The sequence below is a fragment of the Phocoena sinus genome, chromosome 3 (assembly GCF_008692025.1).
Source record: "Phocoena sinus isolate mPhoSin1 chromosome 3, mPhoSin1.pri, whole genome shotgun sequence".
In the NCBI taxonomy this organism is placed as follows: Eukaryota; Metazoa; Chordata; class Mammalia; order Artiodactyla; family Phocoenidae; genus Phocoena; species Phocoena sinus.
The window spans coordinates 91,519,288-91,541,924 of NC_045765.1; the positions used below are offsets into that span (position 1 = coordinate 91,519,288).

At 36.2% G+C, this 22,637-nt stretch overlaps 1 pseudogene; it reads left to right on the plus strand.

The window, feature by feature from the left end:
• Window positions 1-22,200, plus strand: part of LOC116751063 — a 53,940-nt pseudogene extending 31,740 nt beyond the window's left edge.
• Window positions 22,201-22,637: the final 437 nt, after the last annotated feature.

A 22,637-nucleotide genomic window follows, 5' to 3' on the forward strand; every position in this document is an offset into this window, starting at 1 on the left:
TGGTTTTGAAATAAAATGTAGAATTTTCAACCATTCACATATATCTCTGAAGTCTTTGAGCCTATGGATGGTTTTAGAAGATCCCTGAGCAACCTAAAATGGTAAGCAATACATAATGTATGCACATTTCCAGGAGAGAGCTGGTTAATTTTCATCACATTCTCAAAGGATTCTCTCATCTATTAGTGCTTTTTGAAGTCTTGCAAAGGAATGAAATCACTATAATCTAGCAAAAGTTGATGTAGAGGAGTGCCTGTATTATATTTTTGGACTAAAATTTTTCTCCATGTTGAATGGCATTTTATGAAGCTACTAAATTTATGAGCAATATCAAGTTTAATCAAGAGTAGCATGTTTGATATGCGTTTGAGTCTATCCTGATCCAAATATTTAAAAAATCTTTGGCCTCCAAATCCTAGAGACACTGTTAGAAAATGTCCCCTACTTTATATAGTTCATAAGCATTTTCAACCAAGACACTCTAAGCTAGCAAAAATAACTCCCTTATTATGACATAAAAGATCTTTTTAAAAAGTATTTTAAAAAATATTATAATTGAACGTTTCCAAAAGTAACATAGCAGTAAGTCAATGTGCCAGTTGTATGAGTGTGGGTACCACAGGGAAATATGCCTGTGGGACAACAGCCCTAAGTTATTTTTGCAGGAATCACATATTTCTTTTATTTAGATCTCTCTGCTGCTCCAATGAGAGTAAACTTGCTTTCCCTGATGACAAAGTTCAGGAAAAACCCGAACTAACTTCTTGGCCAACCCTATAAAATCCCCTTTCTTCTCGAGTTCTTGCTTAAAAATGCAGAGTGAACCATCCGGAAATCTGAGGCTCTGACCCAGTGCAATGGAACGCTCCTTCTAGCACTGCCACGACTCATTTCTTTGAGTGTACATATAGTAGAAAGTAAGTACACATTTATTGAGATTATCCCTGTGTATTAGACAATGTGTTTATCACTAGCAATGCTTAACCAACATAGTCTCTGATTTCATAGAATTTATAATCAAATAGAAGACACATACAAGCAAAAAGTAATTCTATTGTTATTTTGCACGCTATAATATCAGTAAGGTAGTAAGGATTTTAGGAGTATTCATTCAAAAAGCACTTCACCCACTCTTTGGGGTTTCTCAGAGAAACCAATATATAAGTCTGGACTTTGGTATAACTGGACAACCGTCGAATGGTTTTAAGCAGAGAGATATAATCAGATGTGCACTTTAGAAAAATCAGTAGTGTGTCAACAATTCTTGCAACATTAGTACCTCTGTTTATAGCCATGTTAAGAGTTTCATTGCCCCTGGAACTTCAGTTAGGATTACATTTAGTGACATATATAAGATGACCATATGTCTGGTTTGTCTGGGACAGCTGATTGCACTCAAAAGTGTTCTTTAGATTCAAAATACACGGTCACCTTTATAAAATCCCTAAATAAGTGTGGATTAAACTAAATATGTGTTTCATTCTGAGTCAAGTCAGAAAACAAAACTAAGACATTTTAACATGAGAGAATTGAATATAAAATTGTTTTAATTAAGATATCACAGAGATAGCAATCGCAGGTAGCAACTACCATCCTTAGAGCTGGGTATTCAAAGGGAAGTGATTGAAATTATAATTTTGTAGCTTGGGGAAGGGACCCCATGAAGTTGAAAACCAGATATCTGAGGAGAGAGCATTGATCAGTAGGTGCTATTGTCTTTAAGGTCCAGTGATGGGCCTGTGATGGTGAGAAAAATGCAATGTAGATTCAATTGCTGGAACCACTAGAACAAACTGTCTGACAGATATAAAAATGCTGGGCTGGGGTGAAGCAGGCAGAAACAGCAAGCTCAAAGGAAGCAGACAGCCTCCAGCCCTGCAGCAAACAGCCTCCAGCCCTGCAGTCTCCCTATAACTCCTCCTACTGGCAAAGCCTAACTGGCAATGCAGGCTTGCAAAGCAGAAATGAGGTTTGCAGTACTAACCCCAGAACTACACACTCATTTACTGCTAATTTACATTGGAAAATGCTTATGCTGAAAAATAGGGGTTATGTTTGATGTGATTTTAAAGTTTGGCCCTATGTAGTTGGATATCAGAGTATCAGAACCATTAACTGTGTTTTTGCTTCAAAATGTATCTTACAAGTAATGCATATATTAAATATTGACATAGATGTTATGGTGCAAGTAAATACTTTGTATATGAGCCTTTGAAAGCACTTCTTTCACTAATTTACTTAATCTGTTTTTCCATATTTGAAATAAATCAGTTTAAATATAGTAAGCATATCCATGTTAAGTGTTTTGTTTTTGAAAAATTAAACTTTGCTCTGTTTTTATTGCAGATACACATATATACACAAATAGATATGCCTTGAAGCATAAGAAACACATTAGTAAAGCTGATTGAATTTTCACCTCTTTTGCAAGCATAGCCATGTTTCTTACTTTGCATGTCCTTCAGGCCTCATCAGAGCACAAGTGACTTCAAAGGGTTTTCTGCACTCAGATCAGCTCTATGGGGCATGTAGGAAGATGAGAAATGAACCAACACCAGAGGTGCAATGAAAAGTAAAAATCCTAGCATTACCATAGCTCTTGAGCTGAGCAGCAGGCTAAATTACTGCACCTGAATATAGAAATCTCAAGGGTTCATGAAGGAAGAGATGGTAAACATTTAACGCAGAAAATAAATCTAACTTTATTCACTGGATTTAGAGAAAGTTTTCCTTTAAGTAACATAGGTAACATTTAACTATTTTTGTCATGGAACTCTGTCAGCTTTCTTGTTTAGAGAAGGAAATAACAGATAAATGTAAATGATCAAAATTAAAAGCAAAATATAATACCTAGCTATAGTGCCTACATATAGTACAACAGCCAATCCGTATATGCTATTTGGATGAAAACAGGTCCTTCCAGATCTGACATTTTAAAAACATCTTTATAGTTACAGTGCTAAGAGTTCTAGGGATATCGAAGAATTAAAGAAAGACCCAGAGACATGTAGAAGAAATCCTATGTATCCATTTATATCAACCTTTCTCTTCTCTGAAAGATTGGCCTTGAGAAAGGGAAGAGAGAATAGGTAGAAAATGAAGGTTGGATTCAGATACTATATCCTCTAACACAGATTCTTAAAATAACTCCTTATAAATAGACAAGTATAAAATTTAACAGTGTCTATACACATATCAGTGTTAAGATACTATCTCAAAGTAAAGTGGCCTATATTTTTAGGTAGATTATATATATTTGATAGAACAATTATGAAGACTTGAATTTTTGAGAACTTAATTCTTCAATGTTTTTTACTTGAAAAACATTAAGTATAGTAATATTTTTTCTTTTTTTTAACATCTTATTGGACTATAATTGCTTTACAATGGTTTGTTAGTCTCTGTTGTATAACAAAGTGAATCAGCTATACATAAACATATATGCCCATAACTCCTTCCTCTTGCATCTCCCTCCCACCCTCCCTATCCCTCCCCTTTAGGTGGTCACAAAGCACCAGGCTGATCTCCCTGTGCTGTGTGGCTGCTTCCCACTAGCTATCTATTTTACATTTGGTAGTGTATATATGTCCATGCCACTCTCTCACTTCGTCCCAGCTTACCCTTCCCCCTCCCTGTGTCTTCAAGTCCATTCTCTACGTCTGCGTCTTTATTCCTGTCTTGCCCCTAGATTCTTCAGAACCTTTTTTTTTTTTTTAGATTCCATATATATGTGTTAGCATATGGTATTTGTTTTTATCTTCACTGATTTACTTGACTCTGTATGACACACTCTAGGTCCATCCACCTCACTACAAATAACTCAATTTCATTTCTTTTCATGGCTGAGTAACATTCTATTGAATATATGTGCCGCATCTTCTTTATCCATTCATCTGTCAATGGACACTTAGGTTGCTTCCATGTCCTGGCTATTGTAAATAGTGCTGCAGTGAACATTGTGGTACATGACATTTTTTTAAATTTATTTTTATTATTGATTTTTTATTTTTGGCTGTGTTGGGTCTTCGTTGCTGTGTGACGGCTTTCTCTAGTTGCGGCAAGCAGGGGCCACTCTTCATCGTGATGCGTGGACCTCTCACTATTGCGGCCTCTCTTGTTGTGGAGCACAGGCTCCAGGTGTGCAGGCTCAGTAGTTGTGGCTCATGAGCCTAGTTGCTCCGCGGCATGTGGGATCTTCCCAGACCAGGGCTCGAACCCGTGTCCCCTGCATTGGCAGGCAGATTCTCAACAACTACGCCACCAGGGAAGCCCCCATGACTCTTTTTGAATTATGGTTTTCTCAGGGTATATGCCCAGTAGTGCGATTGCTGGGTCATATGGTAGTTCTATTTTTAGTTTTTTAAACAACCTCCATACTCTTCCCTATAGTGGCTATATCAGTTTACATTCCCACCAACAGTGCAAGAGGGATCCCTTTTCTCCACACCCTCTCCAGCATTTATTGTTTGTAATTTTTTGATGATGGCCATTCTGGCCGATGTGAGGTGACATCTCATTGTAGTTTTGATTTGCATTTCTCTAATGATTAGTGATGTTGAGCACCTTTTTATGTGTTTGTTGGTAATCTGTATATCTTCTTTGGAGAAATGTCTATTTAGGTCTTCTGCCCATTTTGGGATTGGGTTGCTTGTTTTTTTGATATTAAGCTTCATGAGCTGCTTGTATATTTTAGAGATTAATCCTTTGTCAGTTACTTCATTTGCAAATATTTTCTCCCATTCTGAGGGTTGTCTTTTCATCTTGTTTATGGTTTCCTTTGCTGTGCAAAAGCTTTTAAATTTCATTAGGTCACATTTGTTTATTTTTGTTTTTATTTCCATTTCTCTAGGAGATGGGTCAAAAAGGATCTTGCTGTGATTTATCTCATACAGTGTTCTGCCTATGTTTTCCACTAAGAGTTTTATAGTGCCTGGCCTTACATTAAGGTCTTTAATCCATTTTGAGTTTATTTTTGTGTATAGTATTGGGGAGTGTTCTAATTTCATTCTTTTACATGTAGCTGTCCAGTTTCCCCAGCACCACTTACTGAGCTGTCTTTTTTCCATTGTATATTCTGGCCTCCTTTATCAAAGATCAGGTGACCATATGTGCATGGGTTTATCTCTGGGCTTTCTGTCCTGTTTCATTGATCTGTATTTCTGTTTTTGTGCCAGTACCATACTGTCTTGTTTACTATAGCTTTGTAGTATAGTCTGAAGTCCAGGAGCCTGATTCCTCCAGCTTTGTTTTTCTTTCTCAGGATTGTTTTTGCTACTCAGGGTCGTTTGTGTTTCCATAAATATTGTGCAATTATTTTGTTCTAGTTCTGTGAAAAATGCCATTGGTAGTTTGATAAGGATTGCATTGAATCTGTAGATTGCTTTGAGTAGTATAGTCATTTTCACAATGTTGATTTTTCCAATCCAAGGACATGGTATATCTCTCCATCTTTAATTTCTTTCATCAGTGTTAAATAGTTTTCTGCATACAGGTCTTTTTTCTCCTTAGGTAGGTCTATTCCTAAATATTTTATTATTTTTGTTGCAGTGGTAAATGGGAGCGTTTCCTTAATTTCTCTTTCAGATTTTTCATCATTAGTGTATAGGAATGCAACAGATCTCTGTGCTTTAACTTTGTATCCTGCTACTTTACCAAATTCATTGCTTAGCTCTTGTAGTTTTCTGGTAGCGTCTTTAGGATTCTCTATGTATAGTGTCATGTCATCTGCAAACAGTGACAGTTTTACTTCTCCTTTTCCGATTTGGATTCCTTTTATTTCTTTTCCTCTCTGATTGCTGTGGCTAAAACTTCCAAAACTACGTTGAATAATAATAGTTAGATTGGGCAACCTTGTCTTGTTCCTGATCTTAGCAGAAATGCTTTCAGTTTTTCACCAATGAGGACGATGTTGGCTGTGGGTTTGTCATATATGGCCTTTATTATTCTGAGGTAAGTTCTCTCTATGCCTACTTTCTGAAGGTTTTTTATCACAGATCAGTGTTGAATTTTGTTGAAAGCTTTTTCTGCATCTATTGAGATGATCATATGGTTTTTATCCTTCTATTTGTTAATATAGTATATCACATTGATTCATGTGTGTATATTGAAGAATCCTTGCATTCCTGGGATAAACCACACTTGACCATGGTGTGTGATCCTTTTAATGTGCTGTCATATTCTGTTGGTTAGTATTTTGTTGAGGAGTTTTGCATCTATGTTCATCAGTGTTATTGGCCTGTAGTTTTCTTTTTTTGTGACATCTTTGTCGGGTTTTGGTATTAGGATGATGGTGGCCTTGTAGAATGAGTTTGGGAATGTTCCTCCCTTTGCTATATTTTGGAAGAGTTTGAGAAGGATAGGTGTTAGCTCTTCTCTAAATGTTTGATAGAATTCTCCTGGGAATCCATCTGGTCCTGGGCTTTTGTTTGTTGGAAGATTTTTAATCACAGTTTCAGTTTCAGTGCTTGTGATTGATCTGTTTATATTTTCTACTTCTCCTGATTCAGTCTTGGAAGGTTGTGCTTTTCTAAGAATTTGTCCATTTCTTCCAGGTTGTCCATTTTATGGGCATGTCGCTGCTTGTAGTAATCTCTCATGATCCTTTGTATTTCGGCAGTGTCAGTTGTTAACTTCCCCTTTTGCATTTCTAATTCTGTTGATTTGAGTCTTCTTCCTTTTTTTTTTGATGAGTCTTGCTAATGGTTTATCAATCTTGTTTATCTTCTCAAAGAACCAGCTTTTAGTTTTATTGACTTTTGCTATTGTTTCCATCGTTTCTTTTTCATTTATTTCTGATCGGATCTTTATGATTTTTTTCCTTCTGCTAATATTTTTTTTTGTCCTTCTTTCTGTAATTGCTTTAGTTGTAAGTTTAGGTTGTTAATTTGAGAATTTTCTGGTTTCTTGAGTTAGGATTGTGTTACTATAAACGTCCCTCTTAGAACTGTTTTTGCTGTATCCCATAGGTTTTGGATCATGATGTTTTCATTGTCATTTGTTCCTCGGGATTTTTTGATTTCCTCTTTGATTTTTACAGTGATCTCTTGGTTATTTAGTAGTGTATTGTTTAGCCTCCATGTGTTTGTATTTTTTACAGTTTTTTTTTTTTACTGTAATTAATATCTAGTCTTATAGCATTGTGGTCAGAAGAGATACTTGGCATGATTTCAACTTTCTAGAATTTACCAAGGCTTGATTTGTGACCCAAGATATGATCTATCCTGGAGAATGTTCCATAAGCACTTGAGAAGAAAGTGCATTCTGTTCTTTTTGGATGGAATGTCCTATAAATATCAATTAAGTCCATTTGTTTCATGTGTCATTTAAAGCTTGTGTTTCCTTATTTATTTTCATTTTGGAAGATATGTCCATTGGTGAAAGTGGGGTGTTAAAGTCCCCTACTATGATTGTGTTACTGTCGATTGCCCCTTTTATGGCTGTTAGCATTTTCCTTTTGTACTGTGGTGCTCTTATGTTGGGTGCATAAATATTTACAATTGTTATATCTTTTTCTTGCATTGATCCCTTGCTTATTATGTAGTGTCCTTCTTTATTCTTGTAATAGTCTTTAAGTCTATTTTGTCTGATATGAGAATTGCTACTCCAGCTTTCTTTTGATTTCCATTTACATGGAATATCTTTTTCCATTGCCTCACCTCAGTCTGTATGTTTTCCTAGGTCTGAAATGGGTACCTTGTAGACAGTATATCTACAGGTCTTGTTTTTGTATCCTTTCAGCCAGTCTGTGTCCTTTGGTTGGAGCATTTAATCCATTTATATTTAAGGTAATTATCAATATGTATGTTCCTATTACCATTTTCTCAATTGTTTTGGGTTTGTTATTGTAGGTCTTTTCCTTCTCTTTTGTTTCCTGCCTGGAGAAGTTGCTTTAGCATTTGTTGTAAAGCTGGTTTGGTGGTGCTGAATTCTCTTAGCTTTTGCTTGTCTGTAAAGGTTTTAATTTCTCCATTGAATCTGAATGAGATCCTTGCTGGGTAGAATAATCTTGGTTGTAGGTTTTTCCCTTTCATCACTTTCAATATGTCCTCCCACTCCCTTCTGGCTTGCAGAGTTTCTGCTGAAAGATCAGCTGTTAACCTTATGGGGATTCCCTTGTACGTTATTTGTTGCCTTTCCCTTGCTGCTTTCAATATTTTTTCTTTCTGTTTAAGTTTTGATAGTTTGATTAATATGTGTCTTGGTATGTTTCTCCTTGGGTTTTTCCTGTATGTGACTGTCTGCACTTCCTGGACTTGATTATTTCCTTTCCCATATTAGGGAAGTTTTTAACTATAATTTCTTCAAATACTTTCTCAGTCCCTTTCTTTTTCTCTTCTTCTGAGACCCCTGTTATTCGAATGTTGGTGCATTTAATCTTGTCCCAGATGTCTCAGAGACTGTCCTCAAATCTTTTCATTCTTTTTCTTTATGCTGCTCTGTGGTAGTTATTTCCACTATTTCATCTTGCAGGTCACTTATCTGTTCTTCTGCCTCAGTTATTCTGCTATTGATTCCATCTAGAGTATTTTAAATTTCAATTATTGTGTTGTTCATCATTGTTTGCTCTTTAGTTCTTCTAGGTCCTTGTTAAATGTTTCTTATGTTTTCTCCATTCTGTTTCCAAGATTTTGGATCATGTTTACTATCATTACTCTGAATTCTTTTTCAGGTAGACTGCCTCTTTCCTCTTCATTTTTTTTTTGTTCTGGTGGATTTTTACCTTGCTCCTTCATCTGCTGTGTATTTCTGTGTCTTCTCATTTTGCTTAACTTACTTTGTTTGGGGTCTCCTTTTTGCAGGCTGCAGGTTTGTGGCTCCCGTTGTTGTTGGTGTCTGCCCCCAGTGGCTAAAGTTGGTTCAGTAGGTTGTGTGGGCTCCTGTTGGAGGGTGCCTGTATCCTGGTGGATGGGGCTGGATCTTGTCTTTCTGGTGGGCAGTACCCCATCCGGTGGTGTGTTTTTGGGTGTCTGTATACTTATTATGATTTTAGGCAGCCTCTCTGCCTAAAAGGTGGGGCTGTGTTCCTGTCTTGCTAGTTGTTTGGCATGGGGTGTCCACCACTGGAACTTGCTGGTCATTGAGTGGAGCTGGGTCTTAGCATTGAAACGGAGATTTCTGGGTGTGCTCTTGCCTATTGATTTCACGTGGGTCCGGGAGGTCTCTGGTGGACCGGTGTCCCGAACTCAGCTCTCCTACCTCAGAGGCTCAGGCGTGCCACCCGGCCAGACCACCAAGACCCTGTCAGCCACACGCCATGAAAGTGATATGAAATCATGCTACTGCTAAACTGGCAGATGTTCTTTCCTGCTCTTGACTGAAAGACTTTCCACTGAGGATCTTAGGTATCTTTTCTTTTATACTTCACTGGATTCATCCACAGTAAATAATAACCATGATGATGGTGATGATGATGATGATGTAATGTGTGGTATGTCTTGAAAATCCAAAGATTTTCTCATATGAAATCTCTGTACTTCTTCCCAATTCTCAGTTTTGTGTCCAGTAGTGCTATCTGGCAGAAGCACCTCTGTGCCACTTTCCCCGAGGACTGCTGCCCACCTTGGCCCCAGCCCAGCAGCCTCTTGGCACCCAGGAAGTGGATTACACAGCCCCAGCGGCAGCCCATATCTGTTCCAACCACTCGTGGGCACTGTTCAAACGATTTTGATTTGACATTAATCAATCTGAAATTTCGGAATTGGGATTTTTATCCCCTATCAATTCAAATATTTGAACTTGTGGATTTAAACTTTTCCTTTATTTTCTGAGCTTTTTCCCTTTTGCAGTTATGACATGAGGGTTTCCTAGAGCTCATAATGTTATTACCTTAATTGATAATGGCATGGGATTAGGAGTCATCAGAGACTTTTGGAAAGCTACTATAAGCAGGAACAAATTTTTCTTCTGCTTTTACCTGAATGACATAGGATAGCTTTTGAATGTGAACACTTAAGAGCAGCCATACCTCATTCTTTATGCTTATCGTTGACCATGATTCTGACTGGAATATCATTTCTTCTGGAATTGTGTCATAGAATATTGGTAATAAAGATTGAGTGAGATATATATTAGGCTCAACAAAGCACATTAAAATTATTAATTCTTCAGTCATGTCTAAAATCATTGCTTATAAAACAAAATTACATAGACTTGTTGTTTTTAAACCAGCCCTGTTCCATCAATCTCTCTCACCGTCAAAATGTTTTCTCTATCATGCTCTAGCAATCATTCTGTCCAGTTTGTATTTTCTATATCTTACTTCCCTCTCTATTATCAGGATACACTTTTACTAGAGATTTAGAATATTACTAGTAGCTGGGGATGAAGTTATATGGTTGGAAGAAGAGATTTTTGTAATTGGGAAAAGATTTCCTCCTCCAGAATGTTTAGTTTTTTTCTTTATTTCTAGGATTTGGCTTACTGGTACTATTTGATGTTTACCGTGTTGTATACCTCTGGCAATTTCCCAAATACCTGACAGCTCAACTGGGCCCTCATTCCAGCTATTGCTGCCACCGTTTTCTCCAGACTTCATTTCTTGAAACATCCTCCACCTCAGTTTCATATGCAATTCTTTGGAAAGAGCAGCAGTTTTTCACTCTAGAATCTACATCTCCAGTTCTGATCTCTCTTATTTATGCTCCATTATTTCTGCTTGAATAATCTACTTTTACCATAAATTTAGCCTATGAAACTTTGAAGGAACAGTGCTAAAGCCCACCTATGTGGTCTAAGGTTTTGTTTCCAACCTACGAGAAATTTATTTTAAGGCGAAACAATGATATTCCTCCCCAGTCTTGTATCTGTGGGTTTATAATTCATGCACTAGTAAAAATAAGAAAGCAAAAATAAAAAAGGAAGTTATTCTAACTGAAGGGTACACAGAGAGGACAAGGCATGAGTGTTGGTGCCAACAACCTCAGAAACAACAGGAACCAGGTCCATCTCCTTTGGTGCCAGTTTTCAGACCTTACTTGTTAGCAGTCTTCACGCAATCATTGACAGAAGTAGCAGTGCTCTCAATACCTGCAGACCTATTAGCAAAAATAGCCCCTTCAACAGAGACTGGCAAGAATTTCAGTGATTCACTTCACAGGACTTGATAATTTTGAAAACTAGAAGTAAATAGGGAAAATGATAGATGTCACATGAATCACACTTAAGAGGACTAGATTTTGGAGCACAAGTAAAAGACCCCCTAGCAACTTTCAGAACTGGGAGGAGATTGATAGACATTTTTGGAGTTCTTATAAAATGTGCAGTAATGGAGTGAAAATGATACTATATGTGATGTTTATTGTGGCTCCACGTTTACTTTTTTTTTTTTTTTTTTTTTTTTTTTTTTTTTTTTTGTGATACACGGGCCTCTCACTGTTGTGGCCTCTCCCGTTGTGGAGCACAGGCTCCGGACACACAGGCTCGGCAGCCATGGCTCACGGGCCCAGCCGCTCTGCGGCATGTGGGATCCTCCCGGACCGGGGCACGAACTCGTGTCCCTTGCATCGGCAGGCGGACTCTCAACCACTGCACCACCAGGGAAGACCCTCCATGTTTACTTTTTATCTGGTGTACCTTGTGAGATGCAAGCCACATAAAATTCTTATACTTAATAGTCTGTCATTCTTCATGTTCTTGATTTTCTTGCTGTGATGGTAAATGGATGCTCAGCAGGATTTCCTTCTCCAGGAAGAGGCAAACAAAAGTGTCTCAAGTTGCTAATTTATTCATCCAAATGCCTCACAGTAGGTGATCTTTGCTTCATGCTGTAATGGTTAGTATTAGCCATTTCCTCATAGTCTTAACCTAAAATTGCTTTCATTAACGTAGATATTCCTTCTTAATTTCCAAGTCCATTTGGCACTATCCTTTCAGTATTTCAGGCAAAAAAAAAATTTATTGAAGAGTATTTGATGACAGTATTATATTAACTTCAGGTGTGCAACATAGTGATTCAATATTTTTGTAGGTTATACTCCAGGCAAAAAATTTTAGAGTCACCTTTGACTACTGATTCTCTGTCTCACATGTATGAAATTATATTATAATTCATATAACAGTAAATTGTATCATCACAAATCACTAACGTACAAATCTTAACCCTTACAACCAGAACATTCATTAGGAACTAATTTTTTTTTGTTACTAGATCATAATAACAGCTTCTTAACAGTCTCCTTACCTCTATTTTTTTCCCTTTTTAAATTCTTTCTGCATGTTACTGCTAGCTTACTCTTCCCCAAACTAATTTTATCTTGGCAATAACAGGAGAAAAATATTTCAATTCTCTACTAAAAATCCTCTAATATCTTTATGTTGTCTATCATATTAAATTTAAATTCCTGTCTGATTTGTGTGATTTTTAAATAATCTGGTCCTAGATTATTTTTTTCAATTTTGTCCATTACTTAGGAACTGTTTCAGTGACCTAATGAATATAGTAAATATATACTACTGATTTGGTAATTCCTGTCTTCCCAATAAGAATGTAAACTTCACAAGGGGAAGGATAGTATCTAATACTTCTCTTTATTTTTCACAGAATCTATAATAGTAATAAAAAAAGTTTTTAAATAATCACTTGCAGATTTGTACATTAACTTAAAAAATAAATCAATTTCTAAATGTCACTGAAATCTATTTGTTTTAAATCAATTAAAATCATGTTAGGTCAAAGGAAATAAAATTTCAAGCTAAAGAATTTATATGGCCTAAGAATTAAGTTATTATGTCATCCCTATTTTAACATTCTTTGCTCATAAATGAGAAAATTAACTCACCATGTTTTCTGAAAGACAAATGCTTTTAAGTCATAAATTGTTTAGAGACTTCTTTTCAGAGCTCTATCTACTGTCATTTAATAGGAAAATTGCTTTCTGTGTTTCATAATAGTTGTGGAAATTCCAGTTTATGGCTTACAGTCTCTTTTATAATTGTCCACTGTTTTGTCACTGCATATGTTAAGCTCCCTTACAAAGTTGAATCCCATTTAGAATTTAATAAAACTCAAATTGTATTAGTGTGTTGATTGTTTATAACAAATTTTCTTTAATCTACTTTAAAAAATACATTTTTCTTGGGCTTCCTTGGTGGCGCAGTGGTTGAGAGTCCGCCTGCCGATGCAGGAGACACGGGTTCGTGCCCTGGTCCAGGGAGATCCCACATGCCGCAGAGCGGCTTGGCCCGTGAGCCATGGCCACTGAGCCTGTGCGTCCAAAATACATTTTTCTTAATGAATAGCAACTTATGCTCACCTAAGAACCACCTTACATTTCATCCATCAATGTCATAATACTGTCACTACTTTTGAGGTTTATTCACAAATTTCCAACTTTCATTTTGTATTGTGTAGAGGAATGAGTTAATTCTTTCAAAAGACCTTGTGGTATGTTAAATCCATTCCTTTTAACACCTTGAGGTGTATTTGTTTTTCTTCCTTACAGTGCACTCAACTAAATGCTCTTTTGTTGACACCTAATACCTAACATGTCAGAGACCAAATTCATTATTTTCACCCAGCAAATTTCTTCTTTCTCAAATACCCCAAAAGTTCACACTGGTGCTTTTCCCTCTTTCTCCTTCAGGTGATTTGTTGGATAATTGTCTTCTCTGAATATCTTAAAAGTGAGTGAGTTTATATATAGATATAGAGGTAGAGATAGAGATATTTCAGACATGAGAAAATTCCAACTGTTTCTACATTTCATTTCTATTGAATTAGTTGGTATCTGATTACTAAATGGGCATAAAAATCTGTGTCAGTAGAAATCCGGAAACCTGGGATCTTCTCCAACTCTACTAAATGGTGACTAGATGTTGTTTATTCTCTTTGGTCCTCTATTCCTTCATCTGTATAATTAGGTTATTGAAGTATCTCTCAGAGGTCCTTTTAATATTGAAACTGGTCATAATTCAGTGGGTGGTGGGAAGTGTGTGAGTTGCATCCTCATGGCTGAGTAATCATGGATAAGGTATATTGGGACTCCCACTAACAGTACTGCCCATAAATGTGGGTTTGTCTCAGATAATCACCTGCCACATTGCGTATAAGTTTTGTATTGATAAACTAAAGGAATAACAGCTTTTAATCGTAGTACTCTGAGGTCTCCTTATGACATTTATTATGTAAATATGGATGCTTATATTTAGCATGTCTCCTCACAAGCATTTGAATTTCTTAAATTCAGTCTCCTTTTTACTAGTGTGGAATAAGAAGTCCATTTCATTCTCTGAAAATGGAATGAGTTTAGGAATGGAGAAAGAAACTACTTTCCTTTGGCAAGATCCCCTGAGCTAAGATGCCAGCTTCATTTTTCTTCGTTTTTCAGTGTTAATTTGGTTCAGCTTTTGTTTGCTGCTGGTGCACTGTCATTTGAAATCCAGAAAACAAGAAAAGAAATTGCATCCTATTCAATATATTTAGAACTTGGAAAATTCTTGACTTCTGAGGGTTTAATAATTCATTTTTTCTATTTATGATATAATCATTGGGGGAAAAAGAGCATTTTAAATTTAGAGAATATTAAACATATCTCTGTAAAATCTTCCATGCAATGTTAAATGTTATATCTATCTGACCCAGTTGGCTCAGAAATTCATAGCCATCATGTTTTATCTTCTCATGGGGAATTTTTTTTAAATGAGAAAAATCTACCAACAAATATATGCCTAAACAGAAGAAATGATTCTATTTTTACAACTTTCTATTGAAATTAAAATGTATAAACACATAATTATTTTGGAGTGGATTCTACAATAGATTTTATGGAGTACACATAAAAGGAGATACTGTTAGTAAAATTATGTTCTGCACAAAGCTATTTGGTGTATGAAAAGAAAAGTTATTACGGTGATGTTTCCATTAATGATCTGTTTGGTTTACTGCCATGTAAGAATAAGAGCATATTTTGGGCTTTTATTTCAGTTGCATGAAATTTCCTTCAGAGAGAGAGTTGTTTAAAAGAATTTTCTGTAATAATAAGTCTTTTTGAAGAAATAGTATTATTTAAATACATTTTGAAAGAGGCAAGATTAGGAAAATAGGAAGAGATGGCAGCTTGACCACTTCTGCCCTGCTGTCATTATCCTAATTTCCACCCAACAGCTATATCTCTTCCATGCTATACACAAGTTAAACTGAGGGTTAAAGGCTGGTAGCAAGGCCTCAGGCTTAACGGGAGTCCTAGAAGAGAGAGTATGGCTATTTTCCCCTGGGGCTTGATATCACTTTGGGAAAAGTGGAAGGGAGTTTAGGGTGAAGAACTAAAGGACCAGATGGGTTCCAGATAGAACCTGACCTGAAGATAACCATGAATCCTATTCCCCACAAGGGGAGAAGCTGTGTATTTCCTTCAGGTGTGCTTCAAAGAAGACTGGCTGGTCCCTTTGCACTGGAGGTGCTGTGAGACAGCAACCCTAGCATGCTGAGTTCTCTGTACTACTGAAAATTAGAGTGGCAGGGAACTGACAATTTGATTGTTGTCTCTTCTTAGACTAGGAATAAAGTACTTTGCACCACTCCCCAGGTCGCTGTCACCTCACTCCAGTATTTGGACTAAGTCTTTATGAGCAGGCAAGAGAAAATTTTGCAGTTGCTAAGGAGCCCCAGCAGATAGAACAGACAAAAAGAAACAACTTAATCAAAGAAGACTGCTCTTAGGAGGAAGATATTTTAAGTAAAAGCAACAGTTTTAATTTAACTAAAACACAATTTCAATTTAAAAAGGAATTGTAAATTTGTGATTTTGATCAGATTTGAAAAGTTCCACAGCCAATATTTTTTCAGTTATTGTTCTGCCCTGCTATTCCTCTCCTCCTCTAATATAAATCCAATTATATGAATGACCCATTAGGTCTTTTGTTCTTTTCTGTATTTTCCTGGATATTTATTTTTATACCAACTTCAGCTTCACTGGTCTTCTCTTCTGTTTGTTACTCTGCTTTTAACCCCATATTTTTGTGGCCACACCTCGCAGTTTGCAGGATCTTAGTTCCTTTACCAGGGATAGAACCCAGGGCAACAGCAGTGAAAGTGCAGAGTCCTAACCACTGGACTGCCAGGGAAGTCCCTTAACCCCATTTTAAATGTTTAATTTCAGTTATTGCAGTTCTCAAATTTAGAATTTCTCCGATTTTCCTTTTTTTATAGATTCTAGTTTTTTGGTACACATTTCTGTATTTTCCCTCTTCTCTTCTTTTAATTTATTTTTATTTTTTTAAATTAATTTTTATTGGAGTATAGTTGATTTACAATGTTGTGTTAGTTTCTGCTGTACAGCAATATGAATCAGTTATACATATACATATATCCACTCTTTTTTAGAGTCTATTCCCATATTGGTCATTACAGAGTATTGAGTAGTTTCCTGTGCTATACAGTAGGTCCTTATTAGTTATCTATTTTATATGTAGTAGTTTGTATATGTCAATCCCAATCTCCCAATTTATCCCTACCCCCCTTTCCCCCTTGGTAACCATAAGTTTGTTTTCTGCATCTGTGACTCTATTTCTGTTTTATAAATAGGTTCACTTGTACCATTTTTTTAGATTCCACATATAATCAATATCATATGATATTTGTCTTTCTCTGTCTGACTTACTTCACTCAGTATGACAATCTCTAAGTCCATCCACGTCACTGCAAATGGCATTATTTTGTTATTTTTATGACTGAGTAATATTCCATTATATATATGTACCACATCTTCTTTATCCATTCTTCCATCGATGGACATTTAGGTTGCTTCCATGTCCCAGCTATTGTAAATAGTGCTGCAATGAACATTGGGGTACATATATTTTTTTCAAATTATGGTTTTCTCCAGATATATGCCCAGGAGTGGGATTGCTGAATCATACTGTAGCTCTCTTTTTAATTTTTAAAGGAAACTCCATACTGTTCTCCATAGTGGCTGTACCAATTTACATTCCCACCAACAGTGCAAAAGGGTTCCCTTTTCTCCACACCCTCTCCAGCATTTATTGTTTGTAGATTTTTTGATGATGGACATTTTGACCGGTGTGTGGTGATACGTCATTGTAGTTTTGATTTGCATTGCTCTGATAATTAGTGATATTGAGCACTTTTCATGTGCCTATTGGCCATCTGTATGTCTTCTTTGGAGAAATGTCTATTTATATATTCTGCCCATTTTTTGATTGGGTTGTTTGTTTGATTTTGAGCTGCATGAGCTGTTTGTATATTTTGGAGATTAATCCCTGTTGATCATTTGTTTGCAAATATTTTCTTCCATTCTGTGGGTTGTCTTTTCATTTTGCTTATGGTTTTATTTGCTATGCAAAAGCTTTTACGTTTAATTAGGCCCCATTTGTTTATTTGTTTCTTTGTTTGTTTTCATTACTCTAGGAAGTGGATCAAAAAAGATCTTACTGTGATACTGTGATATATGTCAGAGTGTTCTGCCTATGTTTTCCTCTAAGAGTTTTATTCAGTTTTACTTCTAGGTCTTTAGTGCCTTTTGAGTTTATTTTTGTGTATGGTGTTAGAGAGTGTTCTAATTTCATTCTTTCACATGTAGCTGTCCAGTTTTTCCAGCACCACTTACTGAAGAGACTGTCATTTCTCCATTGTATATTCTTGCCTCCTTTGTCATAGATTAGGTGACCATAGATGTGTGGGTTTATGTCTGGACTTTCTATCCTGTTTCTATCCTGTTTTTGTGTCAGTTCCATATTGTTTTGATTACTTTAGCTTTGTAGTATAGTCGGAAGTCAGGGAACCTGATTCCTCCAGTTCTGTTTTTCTTTCTCAAGATTGCTTTGGCTTTTCGGGGTCTTTGTGTTTCCATACAAATTGTAAAATGTTTTGTTCTAATTCTGTGAAAAATGCTATTGATAATTTGATAGTGATTGCACTGAATCTATAGATTACTTTGGGTAGTATAGGCATTTTGACAATATTGATTCTTCCAGTCCAAAATCATGGTATATCTCTCCATCTGTTTGTGTCATCTATGATTTCTTTCATCAGTGTTTTATAGTTTTGTGAGTACAGGCCTGTTGCCTCCTTAGGTAAGTTTATTCCTAGGGATTTTATTCTTTTGGATGCAATGGTAAATGGGATTGTTTCCTTAATTTTTCTTTCTGATATTTTATTGTTAGTGTATAGGAATGCTGGAGATTTCTATGTATTAATTTTGTATCCTACAACTTTATTAAAGTCATTGATGAGCTCTAGTAGTCTTCTCATAGCAGCTTTAGGATTTTCTATGTATAGTATCATGTCACCTGCAAACAGTGACAGTTTTACTTCTTTTCCAATTTGGTTTCCTTTTATTTCTTTTTCTTCTCTGATTGCCATGGCTAAGACTTCCAAAATTATTGATGTTGGGTAAAAGGGGAGAGAGTCTTGTCTTGTTCCTGATCTTAGAGGAAATGCTTTCAGTTTTTCACCATTGAAAATGATGTTTGCTCTGGGTTTGTCTTATATGGTCTTATATGGACTTTTTTTTTCCTCTTGAATTTCTGTCATTTTTACCCCATCTCCTGACAGTCCTGGAAATTATTTATTTAATGCCAGTGGTGTGTTTGAAAAATTGTGGAGGGCTTTGCAAGATCCTATTTTCCTCTTTGATCTATTTACTTTACTTCTAGAATGTGTTAGAAGTAAGGGCAACTTTTCCTGGTCCAAGTAAGGATAAACTATTTAAGTCTTTATGATGTTTAGCCAGTTTCCTATTAGCTTTTGTTTAGGACAATCCTTGTTTATTCTTACCCTTGTTTTCCTAGCATTAGTATCAAGAAAATCCCCCTTGTAATTAAAACTGTTTGGATGAGACCAGGGATCGGCAAACATTTTAAGTGAACAGCAAAATAGTAAATATTTTAGGCTTTTCAGAACATACGGTCTCTGTCATAACTACTCAGTTCTGCTACTGAGCCACAAAAGCATCCATTAGAGAAACCATAAACAAATGAATATCTCTTTCCTCCAATAAAACCTTATTTATAAAAACAGATATTGAGCTGAATTGAACCTGTGGGTCATAGATTCTGATCTCTAGTTTAGACTGTAAATATGTGTTCCTTTAATTTCTTAGCCTTTGTCCCATGACTTGAAGAAATGAATAAGACTTCAAGGAGAAAAGCATAACAGAATGTTAAGCTCATTTTTCTACAGCTCCCTTTTCTACAAGGTCTTTCTCCTCCAGATATTAGATCACTTTGTAGGCTTGAATTACAGTTATTTGCCCCCCTGGTTCCAAGGGGCCACCATAAGTTCTGACCTTATTTATGCTTGTTTACTACATTTCCTACTGTTATTAATCAACATATACTTTGAAAGAAAAGGGGTAGAAAATATTGGACTCTTGTCAATGCTTTTGTCTTCTCTCTAGGATCTTTGCCCTGTAAAACTGTGGTTTTCTTAATTGTACTCTATTACCTTTCCAAGAGCTGATTTTGGTTTTTCTTACAAATTTTATACTTATTCTTGAAGGGGCAAGTTGGTCTAATACAAGCTAATCTATCATAGTGCGAAGCAGAAGTCCCCAAAGGAAAAATTTTAAAAAGCAATTTGTAGCATTTGAATAAATTAGCAAAATATGGAAGTAGAAAACCATGGTAACAATGAAATGACGAAAAAAGCAAACATTGACTAAGGAACCAAGTATTACACTAGATACAGGAAACTACTCAATCTTAATAATGTAAGATATGATCTGAATAGTTGAATGAGATGTCATGCTTTTGACAGAAAGATTAATGTGATGAAATTTTCAATTCTCTCTGAATTATATTATGAATTTAATGTAATTTCCAATGGGATCACAGCAGTCAGTTTTTAGTTGTGTAAAATGATCTCAAATTCTATTTGAAAATTAAAATCTTGTGAATAGCCAAAATAATTACAACAAAGAAAAACAGAAGACTGGCCTTGTAAGAAAGTGAAACAATTTAAAGTCATCAGAATTTTTAAAAAATTGTTTTCGGTGTAAGAATAGAAAATCCAAGAGTGAAACCAAGTGGAGATCAATAGATTCCAGTGTATACATAATTGAAATTTTATATTTGGCACTGGTATATTTTAATTTTGTGGGAACATAATGGCTGATTTATCAAATGTGTTGACCCAACTGTCATTCTAAATAGGAGAAAATAAAGATTATTATCTCATACTATTCAAAAATAAATTTTAGATGAAACACAACATAAATGTAAAAATTAAACATTTTGTAATAAAATGTAAGAGATTAAAGGAATATCCTATTGGCTAGGAAGAATTTTAGCCATGTCAGAACACCTAGAAGCTATGGAATAAAAGATATATTTGACTATATGTTTTTTTTAAATATGCTACATCACAAAATACACCATAAACAAAGTTAATATACCTAGTATTGATTACGATTAATATTTGCAACTGAGACTCTCTCAGGGGCCTGAGGGTGTCTCTCCACATTTTGTAGTCTCTGGGCAGGTGGTCACATGGTGACAAAGGTAACCCTCGCCCAGAGTCACATGGTTCATTATAGAATTCTCAATATGATATATGCACTCCAACCCTTATATCAACCAATTCTTCAAGTATTTACTCCTCTTCCTTATCACTATACTAATCCTTATTACAGCCAACAACCTCTTCCAACTTTTTATTGGATGAGAAGGAGTAGGAATCATATCTTTCCTGCTTATCGGAAGGTAGTATGGGCAAGCAGACGCAAACACAGCTGCTCTTCAAGCAATTTTATATAACCGCATCGGCGATATTGGATTCATCATATCAGTGGCATGATTTTTATCTAACACAAATGCATGAGACCTACAACAAATTTTCATGCTCAACCAGAACTCTTTAAACCTACCCCTCATAGGACTCGTACTAACCGCAGCTGGAAAATCAGCCCAATTCGCACTTCACCCCTGACTCCCTTCAGCAGTAGAAAGCCCTACCCCAGTCTTGGCCCTACTCCACTCAAGCACAATGGTTGTAGCAGGAGTTTTCCTGCTTATCCGATTTTACCCTTTAATAGAAAGCAACAAACTCATTCAAACAATAATGCTCTGCCTAGGAGCCCTTACCGCCTTCTTTACAGCTGTCTGTGCTGTGCCCTCACTCAAAACGATATTGAAAAAGTTATTGCCTTCTCTACCTCCAGCCAACTAGGTTTAATAATAGTAATGATTGACCTGAACCAACCTCATCTAGCATTTTTACACATTTGCATGCACGCTTTCTTTAAAGCCATATTATTTCTATGCTCTGGGTCTATCATTCACAACCTAGACAACGAGCAGGACATTCGAAAACTAAGAGGGTTATTCAGGACCTTGCCATTCACTGCAACAGCCCTTATCATTTGATGCCTAGCACTAACAGGAATACCATTTCTCACTGGATTTTACTCTAAAGACCTGATTATTGAAACTGCCACTACGTTTTATACCAACTCCTAAGCCCTATTAATAACTCTAACCGCTACCTCCCTCACAGCTATCTATAGCACTCACATTATCTTCTTTGCACCACTAGGACAGCCCCACTTCTCTCCTTCTGTGCCTGTTAATGAAAACAACCCCCTCTTAATCAACTCCATCAAGTGCCTATTAATCGGAAGTATTTTTGCTGGCTTCATCATCTCCAACAGCATTCCTCCAACAACCATCCCCCTAATAACCATACCCCTACATTTAAAATTGACTGCCCTTGTAGTAACAACCTTGGGTTTTGTACTAGCATTCAAAATCAACCTTAACACACAAAACTTAAAATATATATACCCCTCAGACTCCTGTAAGTTCTCCACTCTTTTAGGATACTTCCCCACCATCATACACTGTCTACCTCCCCATCTAAATCTATTAATAAGCCAAAAATTAGCAACCTCCTTACTAGACTTAATCTGACTAGAAACCATCCTACCAAAGACTACAGCCTTCATTCAACTAAAATATTCCACATTAGTCTCAAATCAAAAAGGCCTTATCTCGGTGCTTTGTGACCACCTAGCGGGGTGGGATAGGAAGGGTGGGAGGGAGGGAGATGCAAGAGGGAAGAGATATGGGGACATATGTATAACTGATTCACTTTGTTGTAAAGCAGAAACTAACACACCATTGTAAAGCAATTATACTCCATAAAGATGTAAAAAACATTTTTTTAAAAAAGGCGTTATCAAGCTCTACTTCTAATCATTCCTTATTTCTATCACCCTCAGCATGCTGCTATTTAATTACCCTGAGTAATCTCCATAATAACCACAACACCAATAAATAACGACCAACCCGTAAGAATTACCAACCAAGTACCATAACTATATAACGCCACAGTTCCCATAGCCTCTTCACTGAAAAACCCAGAGTCACCAGTATCACAAATAACTCAATCTCCCAGCCCATTAAACTCAAACACAATCTCCACATCCTCATCCTTCAAAATATAAAGTACTATTAAAAACTCTACTACTAACCCTAAAAGATATGCTCCTAGCACAACCTTGTTAGAAACCCAAACCTCAGGGTATTGTTCGGTGGCCATAGCCATTGTATAACCAAACACGACCAATATTCCCCCTAAATAAATCAGAAATACCATTAAACCTAAAAATGAACCACGAAAATTTAAGACAATCCCGCACCCAACACCACCACCCACAATCAACCCTAGACCCCCCATAAATAGG